At 52.4% G+C, this 16,516-nt stretch overlaps 1 protein-coding gene across 4 annotated transcripts in view; it reads left to right on the top strand.

Annotated features, from left to right (window-relative positions):
• The first annotated feature begins 2,358 nt into the window (after nucleotides 1-2,358).
• The window catches only part of KLHL25 (kelch like family member 25), a 50,994-nt gene continuing 36,836 nt past the window's right edge, over nucleotides 2,359-16,516 (top strand). For all 4 annotated transcript variants that reach the window (XM_027521068.1, XM_027521070.1, XM_027521066.1 and 1 more), the window contains exon 1: nucleotides 2,359-2,493. The gene's annotated coding sequence lies outside the window, so the exon portion shown is untranslated. The remainder of the gene's footprint in view (nucleotides 2,494-16,516) is intronic.

Genomic DNA, 16,516 nt, shown 5'->3' with positions numbered 1-16,516 from the left:
AAACAAACTTCTATCTGTTTAAAATTCACAGTTATTTTAGGTTTTCTGTTATACTGTGGCAAAATTCAATTCTGACATGAGATTTATTCACAGTATTTCAAAACTATGTGGGCCACTTGTGTGAGGAACCAAGTTGTCTACAGAGTCAGTCATGATCCCTGCTCTCCCAGGACTCCCTGTGCAGTCGAGTGGACTAACCAGTACACCGCTGTTACTTGGGTCATAACAGCATAGGCTGGAAGGGGCTGTGCTGGTGGGTGTGCTCCAGGGTCTGCAGTGCGGACTGAGACAGATGGCAAAGCAAGTTCCATCTTCTCAGCTCCTTTCAAATCATATCTAAATGCAATGACTCAACACGTGTTCTTGGTCTGATTTTTGTTCCATTGCCTACATTTAATTTTAATTTATTCCAGTACCTAATTTAAGCTTGGAGTTGAGGAGGGGGAAAAATGATAATGTGGACCAGATTTTAGACGGTTGGCACTTATAATTTCACAGAGAACCTCGATGGAATAATAAGCAATGGTTATGAACTTGCTAAGAATCAATTTGGTATGTGGAGCTTCATCCAACTGACAATTATATAAAGACGCAAGCTCTAGAAAATTGGCAGGAGGCTAAAACTACAAATGTGATCTGTGTCATTTCTTTAATGGACAAGTTATTTTGATGCCTCTTTTTCCCCTTGGAAGGCACCTTAACACACACTTGGCTAACTTCTTACCTCTGGCCAAGACTGCTCTTGACTATCAGAACTTTTGTGTCTGACCTGTCTCCAGATTGAGGCCCAGTGGAGACATAAATCTATTACACGTATATGCTGTAACTGCACAGTTGCTCAGTCATGTCTGACTCTTCCTGACCCCATGGACTGTAGCCTATCAGGCTTCTTTGTCTGTAGGATTTTCCAGGCAAAAATACTGGAGTGGGGTGTCATTTCCTCCTCCAGGGGGTTTTCCCTACCCAGGGATAGACCCCGAGTCTCTCTTGTCTCCTGCATTGGCATCTGGATTCTTGACCACTGCACCACCTGGGAAGCGGAAATCTGTGATATACTGAGCACTGATTAGGTACCAGGCCCATTGCACGTGGGCTCTCATCTGTTTACAATAACCCTGCAAAATAGGTTCTAGAATCTTCCTTTCACCAATAAGAACCCATCACTCAGAAAGCCTGAGCACTCTTGTCTCTAGTCCTCAGCAGCTCTTGAGAGTAGAGCCGGGATTCAAACCCTTTGCTCTACACCGTAAGGCTTCTGTCCCATAATGCCTTGTGTCTTCCCCTGTCCTCTAACAGCTTTTGAAGCCTGGAATCTCTTCTGTTCAATCTAAATGGCTTCCTGCCCTGGGGGTCTCCTTCCCAGTGTCCACCAGTCACAATCCCACCCCTCACACAGATCTTTTGTGCAATCGACCTCCCTCCGCCATAAACTTCCTTGTGCTCCCCGTCTGTGTGACCTCTGCTTCCTGGGAATTCTCCCCACCCCATGCGTGGCTCCACCAGGGCTTTTGGTATCCTTAAGTGACATACCTGAATGATCCATTTTCAGTGGGAGGGCGGAACGAAAGGACATTTTTTTGTGCACTTAATTTTGTTATAGGAGTTTGTTTCTTTTCATTCCTCAAATAACCCCATGAGGACTTTTTAACCCGCCACTTTATAGGTGAAGAAGTTAGATACACAGCAGCCTAAAGTGGTGCAAACCCAGGAAGCAAGAAGGAGAAATTATAATTCCCGCCCCCCCCCCCAACCCCCACTCTGAGCCTAGCTCATCGCTCAGGCATCCAGCAATGTTTGTGGAGTGAATTAATGAACGGATGAATGAATGAATGCCTGCCGGTCAGCTTACAAAAGGAACTCGGTGAGAAACGACACTGGGAGAAGATCCGAAGTACCCTGAAAAATGCTTATTCCAAGTACAGACGGGATTCAGTGGCTGAAGAAAATCTAAAACACTGAGGCAAGCTCAGCATAAAAGAGAAACGTTTGTTTAACGCTTTCATGACTAAAAGTATGTCTCCGAAGAGCAGGCACAGAGGAGGCATTCGCAGTCCACAAAGCTCGCTCCTTAGGAGAGCCCCGGAACACCCGTCGGGTTTTGTTCACCAACTTCGGCCGGCCGCGGGGGCGGGCCGGCGCCTGCCCCTTTAAGAATCTGGTCGAAGTCCTTTTCCTCTGCCTGCCCCGCCCCCTCGCGGAGCCGGCGCGGCCCGGCGCCCACCCCTTTCTCCCCTGGAGGACTTAGCTACGGGCTCGACTGCCCGTCCGTCACAGAGGTGCCGCCTCTGATTGGCTGCGGGGCGGGAGGCGGGGCGGGAAGGCCAGAGAAACAAGTTTGCTGGCGGCGCCCGGGCTGAACCGCAAAGCGGCGGCGCGCTCCGCGGCGTTTGGGAGCCGGGGGAGGGGAGCGGCAGCGGCGAGGGCTGAGGGACCTCGCGCTCGCGCGGCCTGGGGGGCGGCCTCTGAGCGCGGCGGGCGGAGCAGCCCCGAGCGGTGAGTACCGGGGCCGGGCTGGGGACGAGAGTCGGTGTAGTTGCGCTCGCGGCCCCGGCGTTGGCACTTGTCACCACCCACCCCGCCCCGGGGCCGAGACCAGGGGCGCCGGGTCCTGCGCGCCCTGCCGTGTGAGCACCCCCCCGGGCAGAGTGAGCCTTGCGGGCTCGCCTGCCAGGGGTGCAGCGCCCCGGGGCTCGAACCCCCGGAATCCCCTCGTGCACCACGGGGTCTCGGGGCCGGGGACAATGGTCGGGAGTGGAGGTCTGGAGAGAAGCACCTCTCCCAGCTCCGCTCCTCCGGTCTCGTGCGTGCCTGGGGACCCGGAGAGGTTATTTGCTTGAAAGCTCTGAGCGACGGAATGAATTGTTTTACAAATAGGATGTTGCGCGCGGGAGCTTCAGCTCCCCCGCCCCCCCCTCTCCCCCCCGGGAGTGCTTGATTCATTGAGTCCGCAGACTCTCTTTTTAAAAAATTACTATCGATCCTGGAAAGATGAGGCTGCCTGTCTTTGAGGATGTGAGCGGCCCGGGCTCTGCGAGGTAGTCCCCGCGCACTTGACGCCGAGAGGCCAGATGGCTGCCTGCCTCGTGCAGAGAGAGGGCCGAGGGGCTTCCCCACGGGAAAGATCGTCCACGCGAGCCGCGCCCCACTTGCGTCCCACCTGACAGGGCCCCTTGTCCTGTGCTGAGAGCTTGGAGCCGCCGAGGAATGGGCACCCGCCCGAAGTCCCGCCGCCCGGGGTGGCCGCCACCCTAGCGGTGCAGAGCGAGCCTCCTTTGGCCCGGCTGTCCGGTTCACTCCATTCCGCCCTGGCTCCGGGACCCCGCTGCACCTGGGCACGCACTCACTCCTTTTCCCCCTTGTGGTTGCTTGAGGGATCTTCGGGTTGGGAGTCCGTGCCCCTGAGGGGCACCGTACACTTCTGCGCTGGTGTTTCAAAGCCGTCCCCGCCAAATTGATTTCCGCTCTCTTTGAGCAGAGGAATCTTTATAGAGACCTTAACAAAGGGGTTGGGGAGGGGACCGACCCAGGACCCCCGCAGGTTTAGTGCAGCGGCTCTTGTTCCTGCTGGGTTGCTTTGGGGCTGGGTCAGGGCTCCCTGAGCTTTGGCCCTCCCTGCTGATTCAGGGTGGAGAAGGCCAGGTGTCTGGGCCTTTTGGTTTCACTCTGGCAGCGTGCTGGAGGGAGGGAAGTTGCCAATGGCCATAAGAGAGGAGGCGGGAACCCCAGCGGCTTGTCATGGGCCAGACTCCGGTGACTGTGACTTGGGGTCAAGCCCTTTCAGACCCAAGGCTTCAATCGCCCCATTCACGGATGGGTCTGATGCTCCTTGAGCCCAGGTGCTGTTCTGATTGCTTGCTCCAGGGTGTTGTTAAGGCTTGCATTTGAGGACTGGGAGGAGCAGCACCCAAAGCCCACCCCACCCAGGGGGCAGGTTTGGTATTCTTCTTAACATGGGGGCCTCGAATCCTCAAGACCTGCCTTTGAGGATGACGAGTCAGTCTTCTTACAGGCCGGGCAGCTGTCTCCGCCTTGAGTCATTCCCTTTGTCAGGAAGTGACTCCACGGAGGTTGTTAAAAGGAAGGTAGTTAATGGTAGACACCTTGGTCCTGGGGCTGCAACCGGTTTTATGTTTGCAGTGCCCAGAAAGGAGCTGGGGGCGAGTTGCACACTCCCCCTAGGAGGCGGTTTCTGCAGCCTTATGCCCCTTAATAGCATCTTAGACCTGCAGGCGCTCCGTGTGGGAGAGGAGAGCAGGAAGAAAGACCACATTACCCGGGCCTCGGACTTCCTGGGCTGCAGGGGAAGGAGGCTTGGGTCTTTCCATCTCTCACTGTGATGGGCTAGGGGCACAGAGGGAGTGTCCTTTAGTGGGTGGTGCGTTCATTCATGTGTTAATTAATGTTTGAAGGGGCTTGATTGGGCCCATGCCTTCCGGGAGCCCCCCTGGACCAGGATGTGCTGCCACGTGGGGTTAGGAGGTGCCCATGGTACCCCCAGTGAGAGAGACAGCGAGGGGATCTAAGGGGGGCACAGGAGGGGAGCACGGGTGGCGAAGGCTTCCTGGAGAGAGGATGCTCTGATTGGGTAAAGATGAGAAAAGCAGGTCCTGGGCTACCTTCCCCGACCCATTCACGCTTCTCCCAGAGGCCGCTTCGTTGGCAGCCTCCAGGCTGGCGCAGGTTGAGGGCAGAGAGCAGGTAGGTGGGAGGCAGTGGAAAGGTTAACCTGGGACTGTGGTGGTCTGGCCCAGGAGTCCCCCAGGAAGATGAGGGGGGCGCTCCTGGATGTAGCCTCTCTGCGCAGGGAATCCTGGGAAGTCCACCCCATGAACCCCCAAGACCAGCCTGTCCCCTGAGCCCTTAGTCGCTCTGGACCGACCAGCCCTCAGTGTGGGTGTGGCCCGTGAAAGGAGGGGGCCAGCAGGTCTGGCACGAGAAAACAGGGTGACCAGACACAAATGAATTGGCTGATTGAGATGCTGGTTTTCATCTAATGTGGTAAATTTCATAATTGAATTGCCTTAGGCAGCCCAGGCTGTTGAAGCGTTTTCCCAGCCAGAAAACACTTAGTTTTCCCAGACATCTGGGGGGCGGGGGTGGCAATGGGGAGTGTGTGTCCGGAGGTTTTTACACTGCCTCCCTGCAGGCCTTTCCCCTTAGGAACCTGGGTCTGTCCGCAGGTAATGGAGTCAGTCCCGCCTCCCCAGCAGGTTCCAGTCCCTTTCCCAGATCCCCTGGCCCCTGAGCCACACTCCTCCCACCCCAATCGGCTGAAGCTGATACCTGTCACCTTCAGGTGCTCACCTGGCCAGCCTGACTCCAGGTCCCTCAGCCGTTCATTAGGAGCAGGGAAGGGGGCATGTGGGGCTGGAGGTCAGACGGGGACTCGGGGCTGGGAGGGCTCCCTGTTACGAAGTCTCTTCGGCACCAGGTTGGGGAGCGGGGAGAAGAGCATGGGCTCTTTGAACCCGACCTGCTCCTGGGGCCCCAGCCACCTGCACCCACCCTGCCCGCTCCCTTTAGTGCCAGGAGACTCTGTTCTTTCTTACTGGTAAACCTTTCCTTCCCAGTCCTGTCACTACACTTTTGGATGAAAAACAGTAGGCGTGTGTGGCTCATCAACCTGTTTTTAGAAGTGCCAGCTCTGTGGTCTCAGAAATCCAGTTAAGCTGGGAAATTCCAGTGCATTTTCTGCAAATACACAACGATCTCCTAAGCTGTTCCTTTCCCCACGATCATCTCCTGCACCCCTGGGCTGGACAGAGTTTAGAAGAGGGTCTCTGGGCCTCACCTTGTTTCAGTGTGACCGAGACCAAGGCCACCTCTTTACCGGCCATCTCGCAATTGGAACCCTCGCACCTGGAAGGTGTCGGCAGATAAAGCCCTGACGGTGGGGCCTGGGGGTCCTGCCCTGCCGCTGCCTGGCTGTGTGACTTCCTGTAGGTCTGCTTACCTCTCTGGGCCTCGATTTGCTCTTCTGCAAATTGGGTGGATGCTCTTCTGTACAGTGCTTCTATTAAATGTCTTGCTGTTAAATCTCAAAAAAGATTTTTGGTATCATGTCATTTTATAAGGCACGAGTTACTTGCATAGCTCTCCTGGGCAGGAGGGGCGAGGGGCAGCTGGTAGAGTGGAGGGAGCTGAATTAGAAGGCAGGAGCCTGGCATCCTGGTTCCCAGCTCTGCCTCTGACGACGGGTGCTGGGCCTTTGGGCACGTCACCTTCATTCTCTGGGCCCTCATTTTTTCCATCTGTAGAGTGAAAGGGGGGGTGGTAGGCAAGCGCCCCACTTCCTTTTCTTTCTGGGTGAGTGGAAACTGAGTCAGACTTTCTCGGTAACTCCAGAGGGACAGGGCTGTGCCCTGCCTCTGGCCCCTTGGAGTCTGGGGCCCAGGGGTGAAGGGCAGCAGGTGAGGGTGCACTGAAGTTGCTCCCTCCACTCTGGAACAGATGGAGTGAATCTTGCCTGGGAGGTGTCCCCTGGGCATTCCCCGCACTTTGCCAAGGAGGTGCCTGCAAGGCCAGTCTGATGGCTCCTCGTGCGAGGAGGCGGGTGGCGGGGACTGAGCAGGGCCGTGGGAGAACTGTGTCAGACGCCGCCAGAGGGAGGCCCACATTGGCTACGGTGTGGCTCCCCACCCACTTCTGTCTGCCAGGAAGGCGCCTCCGACTGGCGGCCTCCCCTCAGAGTAGCTTGCAAGGGATAGGGTGGAAACTGGAAGCCTGGCTGGTTTTCTGCCTACTCCTTGAAGGAGAGGCCGACCGCAGATCAACGTCGGCTGACCAGAATTGATCTCCTAGTTAAGATAAGGAAGGCTCGGCCCCTTCAAACTCCAGGACGAGGTGCCTGCCAGGTTTGCAGTTGGCCAGGTCAGATTCTTCTGCTTCGTCTGGGCTGGGGTGAGGGCCGGGAGACGGGGGAGCTTTTTTTCTCGAAAGCCATGGTGATTGCATCCTCCATCCAGTGTTCAAGTCCTGCTGCGTCCCAGCTGGGCTTGCGAGACCCTGGGCAGCAAGTTCCTTAATCCGCGAGTGAAGGCCCGTGTTGTTTGCAGCTTTGGAAATTGGATAAAGCAAGAGGTACAGCTCCATTCAGGCAGTGAACATGTATTTAGCACCTTGTGAATGGCTCACCCTGGACTAGAAACTGGGAGGGGAAAGTCAGCTTCAAAGACGGTTGTCCTTGGAATTCCACTCAGCCTCTGGCTTGGGAGACAACTAGCTGGGTGGTTATGGCTCAACGCTAGGCTGTGAGTGATGTGACCAGAGCCACAGGACACACGAGGAAATGGACTGTCGTTGGTGTCCCGATTCTTCATGTGGCCAGTGAATTTTTAAAATTTTGTTTATTTTTGGCTGTGCTGGGTCTCTGCTGCTGCACACAGGCTTTCTCTAGTTACAGGGAGTGGGGATGACTCTCTAGTTGTGGTGCTCAGCTTGTTGCTGTGGTAGCTTCTCTTTTGCAGGGCATGGGCTCTCGGTGCATGGGCTCCGTACTTGCGGCTCTCGGGCTCAGTTGGTCCGTGGTATGTGGGATCTTCCCCGACCAGGGATCAAACCTGTGTCCCCTTCATTAGCAGGCCGAGTCTTAACCATGGGACCATCAGGGAAGTCCCCAATGAGTGTTTTTTTGCAAGCTGTTTTCTGCCAGGCTCTGCGGTGAAGCAGAGAACAAGGCAAGGTCCTCACCATCCTGGAGCCCCCATTCAACTGGAGGAGGCAAACAACAGATAGATAAATAAATAGAGCTGAGGTTGGGCTGTAGGAGGTGGGTGGGGTGGGGTGGCAGCATGAGGAAAAGGATCAAGGTGGGGCATCCCCTTAGACTGCTGCTGCTGCTAAGTCGCTTCAGTTGTGTCCGACTCTGTGCGACCCCATAGATGGCAGCCCACCAGGCTCCCCCATCCCTGGGATTCTCCAGGCAAGAACACTGGAGTGGGTTGCCATTGCCTTCTCCAGTGCATGAAAGGGAAAAGTGAAAGTGAAGTCGCTCAGTCGTGTCCGACTCTTCTCAACCCCAGGGACTGCAGCCTACCAGGCTCCTCCATCCATGGGATTTTCTGGGCAAGGGTACTGGAGTGGGGTGCCATTAGGGAGCCTAAAGAAAGCTCCTCTAGGCTGACAACGTTGAGCCGAGACCTCCAGCACAGCAAGATGCAGCCGTGGGAGGATCTGAAGAAGAGGGTGTCAAACAAGTGCACAGGCTGTGAACATTGTGTGCTGGAGAGGGGTTTGAGATGAGACCCAGAGATAAGCTGCTCTTCTGATTTGTACAGAGGCCAAGAAAACATGTTCCTTTTAAGATGTTTTATTACCTTTAATGTCAATCATACATTGGTGGATTCCTTTATCAACAAACAGTATCAGAAGAAGTGGAACCTGCTATGAAACCAGCCTGGTCCCTGGTACCTGTCTGCAGTTTGGGGCATACCCTTCTTGTCCCCCTTTTCTTATGCAGATTTTGTCCTTATGTAATTTGGATCACACTCAGTATTCCAGTGTCTATCACTTAGTATGTGGGTGGATCTTGTTCCCTTTTCACAGCTGCGTAATATTCCACAGCGTGGCCAAAGCACTATCTTTTCTTTTCTTTTAGTCTCCTAATAGGGGACTTTTGGATTGTGTCTGATTTTTTTTTTTAAACCCTCCATACAAGCCATGAATTCATGTACGTCTTGATCATGTATCTTTCTGATCTTTAAATTTTCATTGTCTAATCTAAATGCTTCTTGCAAAGACTAATAAGCCAGTTTACTCTCCTACTGATGGTGTCTGGGAGCCCACCTCTCCACCCATACTTGCTATTATCTACATTTTCCTTTTTAGCTAATGTGATTGGTAAAAATGATCTCATATTCCTTTAAAAAAAAAAAATGATCCAGTTTATTCAGACTTCCGGTTTTTTTGTAATCCATCATTGTTTTTTCCAGAAGATCAAGGTTTAGCGAGTGCTGGCTCTGCCTCTCGCTGGTCTCCTGACCACGGCTAGGGACTTAGCCTTCACCCTGCGTGCTCATCTGTGAAATGAGGCCCTTTTAATCCCTGCCCCCTGCCAGGCTGCTCCGTGTTGTGCATGGGGAAACATTCCGGAAAGTTCATTTTATGCTGAAAAGCTCTGCAGACATCATGGGTTTTGCTAGTGAAAGGCGACTATCTGGAGCCTGGAATATCTGAACGGATGTGAGTGTTTCTAAGCAGCTAGTGTGTCCAAGGGAGGGGCTGGGGTGGCTTTAGGTGGGATGTCTGCCTTGCATCCCTGAGATGGAAGAGGCCTCATCCAGCCCAGGAGGGTAGAGAAAATTCTCTAGCTGGTCCAGGGAAAGGCTCAGAAAGGGGCATTGATCAACACAGACTGATCCCTCCTTTCTCTTTTGTTCAGTCGCTAAGTTGTGCCTGACTCTTTGCGAGACCCCATGGACTGCAGCATGCCAGGCTTCCCTGTCCTTCACTGTCTCCTTGAGCTTACTCAAACTCATGTCCATCAAGTCAGTGATGCCATCCAACCATCTCATCCTCTGCCATCCCTTTCTCCTCCTGCCTTCAATCTTTCCCAGCATCAGGGTCTTTTCCAGTGAGTCGGCTCTTTGCATCAGGTAGCCAAAGTATTGGAGCTTCAGCTTCACCATCAGTCCTTCCAGTGAATATTCAGGATTGATTTCCTTGAGGATTGACAGGTTTGATCTCCTTGTAGTCCCAGGGACTCTCAAGAGTCTTCTCCAACACCACAGTTCGAAAGTATCAGTTCTTGGCGCTCAGCTTTCTTTATAGTCCAACTCTCATCCGTACATGACTACTGGAAAAATCATAGCTTTGACTCTATGGACCTTTGTTGGCAAAGTGACATCTCTGCTTTCTAATATGCTGTCTAGATTTGTCATAGCTTTTCTTCCAAGGAGGAAGCATCTTTTAATTTTGTGGCTGCCGTCACCATCTGCAGTGATTTTGGAGCCCAAGAAAATCAAGTCTGTTACTATTTCCGGAGGCCAAAGGCTGGGGCTCCTAGAACTTTGTGGATTGCCATGTTTATTACTTTGGGGGTCCTTGTCTGTTTTCCTGTAATGGGAGGCTTTAAAATAAGCAAAAGATTGACCCAAGAGCTTTTGTACTTGATGTGGAGACAGGGGGGGAAACTGTGGGGCCTAATGAAGGAAAGATGGGGCCTGGAACCTCAGGCCCCACAGTGGGGGAGGTAGGGAAGCTGGTGGACCGGAGTCCCTGGAGAAATTCATCTCCACTGGGATTCAGGAGCCTGGGGACATCCAGCCAGGCTCTCCTGTCCTTCCCCAAGTGGGCTGTGACATGGTGAGCCCCTGTCTTGGGGAGCAAGCAGCATCCAGGCTTGGCTACAGTTCCCCTTCAGCAGCGTGGGACCTCAGGCCTGGTGAAGGCGTCAGCCTGACCTGGTTGGGACGGCTGCAGGGCCATGGACAGGAAGGTGAACTGGGCAGGATGACAGCATATGAACAAGGGGACAGTGGCACTCCCAGAGGGCTCTGGTCAGGAGGCGTCCTGCCTTTTTAGCTCTGCAGCCAGTGAGCAGGAGGAGAGGCAGCGGCGGCCGTGGCTGCAGATGTGTTTCCACCTTTGTTTGTTGTTGTTCAGTCACCAAGTCATGCCCGTCTCTTCTGCGACCCCATGGACTGTAGCAGGCTGGATCCTCTGTCCACAGGATTTCCCAGGCAGGGATAAGGGAGTGGGTTGCCATCTCCTCTTCCAGAGGATCTCCCAGGCCCAGGGATCAAACTTGCATCTCTTGAATTAGCAGGCAGGTTCTTTACCACTGAGCCACCAGGGGAGATCTTTTTGCAGTTATTGGGGCTGGGTTTTTCATGGAGAGAGTGAGGGGAGCATCTCACGCAGGAGTTGGCAGTCAGCGGGGGCAGGGCAGGGCTTTCTGGCTAGGTGCCTCCTCACTGCATGCCCAGCCCAGCTCAGAGGGGCTTCGTGGAGTCGGAGTCAGATGGAGTCCCCAGGTTCAGTTCCAGGCAGTGGGATGGACTGGCCCGTCCGTGTCGCAGGAAGTTGCAGCTGCTATTTTTACCACTCCAACTAGGACTTTCTTACAGGAAGGTACAATTACAATACAAGCAAAATGTCAGGGTTTGGCTGGTCAGCTGGGCCCTGGGAGGCTGCCACAGCTTGAGGCCGGGACCGCAGCACGGTCCGTGCTTGTGTAAAGTGAGACTCATTTGCTGTGGACACATACCTACCCTGGGTGCTGGGTGACTTCCTCTGAACTGCCTGCTGTGTCTGGGGTTTTTCCTCCAGGCCAGAAAGAGACCTTTGCTGGGATTTGCCCAGATTGGTGCCCTGATTGGGGCACCTTGACCTTGTGATGGGTCGCACGGTGGTGAAGCCAGCCTGGACAGCTGTAAGTCATTCTGTTCCCGACTGCCCGGGGACTTGAAATCTTATCAAATGAAATTATTTAGAACCCACCGTGTGATAGCCACACTGCTGAGTGCTAGGGGTAGGGGCGGGTTAGACAGAGCCTGCTGCAGAGCATCGCCCGTGTAGCAGTAAGGACCCAGAAAGCGCCAGCTGTCCACGTTGGACCAGCACCTGATTTTTTTTTTTTTAATATTTACTTGTCTGTGCCAGGCCTTCATTGTGGCACACGGGATCTTCAGTCTTTGTTGTGGCGTGCAGGATGTTTCGTTGCAGCAGGAGAAATCTTAGTCGCAGCATGTGGGACCTACTTCCCTGACCAGGGATCAGACCCATGCCCCGTAGATTGGGAGCTCAGAGTCTTAGCCACTGGACCAGCAGGCAAGTCCCCACCTGATGTTTTTAATGTATATGCATTACGGCTAGAGGACAGGCAGGGCTTATGTCAGCTTCTGTTGCTGCCTAACAGACCAGTACTAACTTAGTGGCTTAGTACCTGTCTATTAGCTCACAGTTCTCTGGGTCAGAAGCTTGGACTGACTCAACTGAATTCTCCACCTAGGCTGTCACAAGTCCAGGGTCAAGTGCCAGCTGGACTGGGCTTTTATCCTGAGGCCTTGGGTTGGGGGTGGGAGGGAGATTCTGCTTCTAGGCTCATTCAGGTTGTTGGGAGACTCAAATTCCTGGTGGTTGTAGGACTGAGGTCCCTCTCCTCCCTGGCTGTCAGTAAGTGGGCTCCTTAACTCCATGCCAAATACCCTTCCACCCCACCCCACCTCCAGGCCAGCAGGACCCTCAGGTCCTTCCCTGCTTCAGATCTCTGACGTCCACTTCTGCAGTCAGCTGGAGAAGACTCTGCTTAAGAGGAGTCATGTGATTAAGTCAGGCCCACCCAGAGCATCTCTCTATTTTAAGGACTCCTAATTAGTTAGTAACATCATCAGTTATGTCTGCAACTCACTTTGCCATGTAAGTAACATGGTCACAGGGGTGGAGAGAGTCGTCTTTGACTTTTTCTGCTAAGGGCTCATGCCAACAGGGATTATGATAGCAGCAGTATTAGTAACCTCTGTACTCTTGAGTGAATTTTGTGTGTCTCATTGTGCTCTTTACATGGGCTGTCTTTTATTTATTTGGCTGTGTTGGGTCTTAGTTGTGGTGTGTGGTCTTTCCCTGTGGCGTGTGGGATCTTAGTTCCCCAAGGAGGGATCAAGCCCTCATCCCCTGCATTGGAGGGCAGACTCCCAACCACTGAACCACCAGGGAAGACCCTGGACTGTCTCATTTAATTCTCAAGATAGCTGTTGACATAGGAACAGTTATTTCCCCACCACCGCCACCCGCCCCCCACCATTTTCCAGATGGAAATACTGAGGCTCAGAGAATGTAAGTACCTTGGGCCAGTCATACAGGTAGAAACAGCAGTGCTGGGATGGAAAATCAGGGCCTTAGCACCTCACCACCCCATCAGGTGCTTGCGGCCAGCATCTCCAGTTTGAGTCCTGTGATTGGCAGAACACCCTTTAGAACACGGAGGAAGGTTGCTCTTTCCCATCCAACCTTTAAAATACTTAAGTGTGAAACATGCCTATCACACTGCAGGTTAGCACAGCAGATACTGAGGGCCACTCACTCGGATATTTTTGAACTTTATTGCAGTGGGTATTTGTGGTTCATCTTCTTCCCTGCTCAGCAATATTACTGAACATCTGATGTACTCCAGGCAGCAAAGAAGACACAGAATACCGTCCTCAATGAGTTGGAGATAAAAATAAAGGCAGAGTACACGATACTCTGAAGGAATAGATATTGCTGGGCTAGAGAAGAACTGTCACAGCGCTACTGCCTAGGCCAACAGCTACTAGAATGTTAATTGCAGGAGCTATTGTTGTTTAGTCACTAGGTCGTGTCCGACTCTTTGCAACCCCATGGACCGTAACCCACCAGGCTCCTCTGTCCATGGAATTCTCCAGGCAAGAATACTGGAGTGGGTTGCCATTTCCTTCTCGAGGCAATCTTTCTGACCCAGGGATTGAACCTGGGGCTCCCACATTGGCAGATGGAGTCTTTACTGCTGAGCCACTGGGGAAGCCCTAATCGCAGGAGACAAGACAAAAAGTGTTCTCCTGACTCTCTGCTGTGCTCCTGGTGCAGCTCAGGGCCCAGCAGCTCGCAGGCGCTCCGAAATTACTTGTAAGGTATCTGTTGGGTTGGGTTAAAACATTTGTCTGAAGTTTTCTGAAGGATGGAACAGAAAAACCTGAGTGAACTTTTTGGCCGACCTAATACTGTGTCCGGAGTCCTTACACGCCAGACAGATATCAAGTCCAGGAGGCTTACGGAGAGAGTGAGTGGAGCTTGAGCAGGAAAATGGGGGAGGAGAGAGCTTTAAAGTCCAGTGTGTGCCCCAGTGAGTGGTGGGGGGCGAGGGGCTGGGGAACAGTGAACGAGACTTGGACGTCAGAGCCTCCTTGGAGGCTTTTGAGCAGGTGGTCCAGAACCAAGCGTCTGGCACCAGAGTGCCAGGAGAGGGGCAGCCCAGGCCGCAGTGGCCAGGCCCGCCCCTTGTTTCTGGAAGAACTAGCCACACAAGGGACCCGGGAAGCAGGATTTAATGGAACTTGGTGGGGCCAAACGGTATGCTAAAAATGTATCTATGAATGAGTTGCAATTTCTGGGCACCCATGTATTTGGCTATAAATACACATTACATGTGTAATTTCAAGAGACCAAGAATTATCAGCTGCGAAGCCCAAGGGCAGCAGCCCACGCCAGCCCCTGTAGTTTGCTGTCTCAGGCCCTGCCCTCTGCAAACCGCCAAGAACTGTTATTTGGGGGGAAATGAGGGGCCCTGTGGCGAGAAGACAGCATCTGCGGATGGAGGGAGGAGCAGAGGGGCCTGGGTGCCCCAAGGGGAGGCTGGCGAGTGGGAATCAGAGGGCGGCCCTGGCGTGCCCGGTGCCCTCACGCTGGGGAGGGGCTCTTAGGAGCCCCTCCAAGCAGATGATTGCCCTGTCACTGCCCATCACTTTCCACGGCAGTTTCTTTTTCCGAGTTCTTATTTTAAAAACATGGTACACGTGGAGGGTGCGGAAGTTCTGCTTCTCACAGCATAGTGCTAGAAAGTCCCTGGGATTGTTTTGGGGTCCACGGCATCAAAGCTGTTTTCATAGTAACACCCAGATATTATTTGCCTTTTTCACCCATTCTCTCCAAGTGCAAAACCCCGTGAACCAGTGTTTTCCAAGTAACCATTGCACGAAGCTACCAAATCATGCATGGGTAAATGAGCCAGAGTGCAAGACAGACCGGAAGACGGGAAGGTCAGAGTATGTATGTTCACCACACGGCTCAAGTCCCACACTGCAGTTGATCTTTAAGAAACTGCTGGTCAGGCTGCCCTGGTGGCTCAGTGGTAAATAATCCGCTTGCCAATGCGGGAGATACGGGTTCGATCTCTGGTCTGGGAAGATCCCACAGGCCGCAGAGCAAGTACTGCTCAACAAGTCTTAGCGTTTTGTCAAAGAGGAATATCCACAATAATCTGGAGAGGCTCTTAAAATCTCCTCCCTTTACCAACTCCCCATCCAGGTGAGGCTGTATTTTCTTCTAGTCTTCAATGAAAATATTTTACAATGTTTAGGAGTATGGGATGCATAGATACATACTACTATATATAAAATAAGCAATGAGGATTTACTGAATAGCACTGGGACCTACGTTCAGTATCTTGAAATAATTTATGATAGAAAATAATCTACTATATATATATATGTAACAGTCACTTTGAACACCTGAAATTAGTACCATATTGTAAATCAACTATATTTCAATTAAAAAAAAAAAAACAAAACACTTTTAACAATAAATTGGATGCAGAAGCAGATAGAGAATCTGGCTGTTAATACAAAAATTTTTTGAAATTAGATTTATGAAAAACAACTTATTTATGCTAACATATAGCAAGTTTATTATTATTTTTCAGTTAACTAGTATACATTTCAATTTTGTCTCAATTTTAATTTTGTATGTGATAAATATCAGTAGGTTGAACCACATAACAGAAGCCCCTTAGGGCCCTCAGTCACTTTGAAATTGTGAAAAGACCCTGAGACCAAACCATTTGAGAACAGCTGTGCAAGGCAAAGCCCCTGCAAGCTGGGGGCCGGATATGAGCCTAGCACCCAGCTCTGTTCCTCTGTTTTCCCCTTCAGTCCCTCAGGGATCCTGCGAGGTTGGTGTGATTATCTTCACACCCATTTTACAGATGTGGAAGCTGAGGCACTGAATGTCTGAATACCTGGCATAAGCTTTGCAGTACAGAGGTGGCTTTGCTGGCAGCGCTGGCCAGCGGGGAGGTCCCAGACCGAAGTCCCCGCTCCCCAGGCAGGGAGGAAGGCAGACGCCCAGGAGAGAGCCTGTTATCGCAGGCCAGGTCTGTGTCACGCATTCTTCAGGGTGGCATGGGGCCTGGCCAACTGCGAGCACACAGCCTCACCCTGCCTCCTCTCCAGAGGCCCAGGAAGGAGGGCTCACGTCTGCCAAGTGGCAGCGAGGCACTTGAGAAATCAAGTGCCTTTCATTAAAAACAGCATTTCCTGGTCAGGCATACCCAGCCTTTGCAGCCAGGAAGTTTCTTCTTTCTCAACAGCTCATGAGGTGCCATTTGAGCAGGGACTTTGGGTTTTTTTGGTGGGTTTTTTGGTTTATTTGTTTTTTCCCAAGTTTTAATAATCAGGAATAAAGCTGCTGTAATAATTTGTATACAGGTTTTTGAGTGAACATGGTTTCATTTCCCTTGGATAAATACAGGGAAGACAGTGCTGCTGGTTACTGAGCAGTGATTTGTGTACGGCAGTTTCCTGGCAGCTCAGATGATAGAGAGTTCGCCTGCAGTGTGGGAGACCCGGGTTCGATCACTGGGTGATCAGTGACTACCCACTCCAGTATTCTTGCCCAGAGAACTCCAGGGACAGAGGCGGGCTACAGTCCATGGGGTCGCAAAGAGTTGGACCCAACTGAGCAACTAACACTTCCACTTTTCATGAACATTGTATAGATACAAATGTATTATTAAACGGACTTAGTATAGCACAGAAACACAGTTACGATGTTTTGGAAGCTAACT

Source organism: Bos indicus x Bos taurus, chromosome 21 (assembly GCF_003369695.1).
Source record: "Bos indicus x Bos taurus breed Angus x Brahman F1 hybrid chromosome 21, Bos_hybrid_MaternalHap_v2.0, whole genome shotgun sequence".
Lineage (NCBI taxonomy): Eukaryota > Metazoa > Chordata > Mammalia > Artiodactyla > Bovidae > Bos > Bos indicus x Bos taurus.
This window is presented reverse-complemented; position numbering and strand designations above follow the sequence as displayed.